The sequence below is a fragment of the Sapajus apella genome, unplaced genomic scaffold, assembly GCF_009761245.1.
Source record: "Sapajus apella isolate SASKATOON/1434 unplaced genomic scaffold, GSC_monkey_1.0 scaffold23, whole genome shotgun sequence".
Classification (NCBI taxonomy): domain Eukaryota; kingdom Metazoa; phylum Chordata; class Mammalia; order Primates; family Cebidae; genus Sapajus; species Sapajus apella.
Window position 1 is genome coordinate 33,868,723 of NW_022436963.1, and position 2,175 is coordinate 33,870,897.

Genomic DNA, 2,175 nt, shown 5'->3' on the forward strand with positions numbered 1-2,175 from the left:
ATCCCAGCTACTTGGGGGACTGAGGCAGGAGAATCTCTTGAACCTGAGAGATAGAGGTTGCAGTGAGCCAAGATCATGCCACTACACTCCAGTGTGGGCAACAGAGTAAGACTTCATTGCAAAAAAAAAAAGAAAAGAAATACTGATGCCTGTGACCAAGTTTCACACCCAGAGATTCTAATCTAACTGGCCTGGTCTACAACTGATATTGGGTCTTCTTAAAATAACTCTAGGCAATTCTATTAAGCAGCCAAGACTAGGAATCAAGATTGCACTAAAGTAGTAGTTCTCAAACTTTAGCCTCTGAGTCAGCTAGAGGGCTTGTTAAACCACTGATGCTTGGCTGAGTTTCCAGAGTTTCTGATTCAGTAGATCTAGGGTAGAATTCGAGAATTTGTATTTCTAACAAATTTCCAGAAGATGCTGATGCTGCTTGTCCAGTAATTAACTTCTGAGAGCACTGCACTAAAAAGATGTAACAACTAGATATGAGACATGAAATTAGACAAGATACTGATTTTAAAATATACAAACTATAAGATTTTATAGGGCCTATTGGGAAAATCTGAAGGAAAAATTAGAAGTTAAATATTATGGGATTTTTAAATTTTCATGGGGTAGATAGTGGTATTTAGTCATGGAGAAATATGCCATTTTTTTTAATTGAAAGCTGAAGTATGTAGCAGTGTTTCCTGAATTTTTAACTTCAGGACTAGTATTTATTGAGATTCAACTGGGAAACTGCGTTGCAATGTTTCCCCTAGCTGAATTCTATTATTCAGCTTGGGGATAGTTGTCTTATCCTTACTCCCCGCAAAGACACTAAATTTCTCAAGTTTGAGGCATGTCTGTAAAGTTCATCTTTTTAATCATAAGCACCTACTACAGAAACACAATAAATACTTTATGCTTGTTTTGAATATACCTTATCACCTACTAGAAGTCCCTGAACAGAACTCAGTTATTTAACATCTGCCATAAATTGTTTAACTGTAAAAACTGCAGTTAGTACAGAAAACAAATCTGTTCATATTACAGTAGAAATGTAATTAAAATGATTTTTTTCTCCTGAAACCTCATATTAAATATTTTTCAATTATATGCCATTAATGGGATCATAAAGCTCTCTGGGCTTTCATAAATCCAGAAGAATGTCAGTAACAGAAGTTGTCAAATCCTGGAAGCAAAAAACTAAAAACTAATCCTCCCAAAAAAGTGCCCAGGAAAATTCATGCTTTATTACTTGAGGACCAAAAAATCATCCAAGATTAATGTCAACTCTGCATATTTTGTCCATCTCTGTCAATTCTCTTTTCATTTTATACTTCCCATCTTTCTGCCTTAGTCTATGAGTGTTTATGAGCATTTCCTTCCTCTTAAGTGGGCTACCTATCTCCAATCCCCATTCCATCCTTCCACTTCATTTGCATACTACTGACAGAATGATATTTCTAAACCAGTGACTGATAAACTATGGCCTGCCGGCTGAATCCAGCCTTCTGTCCATTTTTTTTTAATTGTGTTGGAACACAGCCATATCCATTCATTTACATATTGTCTAATGCTAATTTCACGCTATAATGGCAAGAGGTAACAACAAAATAACCATATGATCCACAAATCTGGAAATACTTACTATCTGGCCCCTTCCTTCCAGAGAAGTTTGAAGATCCCTATTCTAAACTCTTGGTATTCAAAAGCATGCTCCATGTGCCAGAAACATCAGCAGCACCTGAAAGTTTGCTGGAATTGCAAAATATCAGGCTCCACTTCAGGACTGCTGAATCCAATCATGTATTTTAATAAAAACCTCAGTACATTTATGCGGGCATTGAGGTAGCACAAACATTGCCCTTAAGTACACATCACACCACTCTCTTGTTCTAAAACTCTTCTCAAATTTATCTTAACATACATCAGTACATAGTGACATGCATATGAGTGTGCCAATTCATTTTACTGTACACCCTACAGACAGACCATCAACATATGAAGGACCAGGACATCACACTTCAGGGGCAGCCATGGAAAGAGCTTCAAATATCTCTAACTAAATTGACAACAAAGGGTTTGAGAAGTAGCATCAAGGATGATAGTAGGAACTTTTGCCGAAATGAGGAGTGCTAGAACACATGAAACTACAAAGACTGAATGAGAACTTCTGCCCTCAATGAG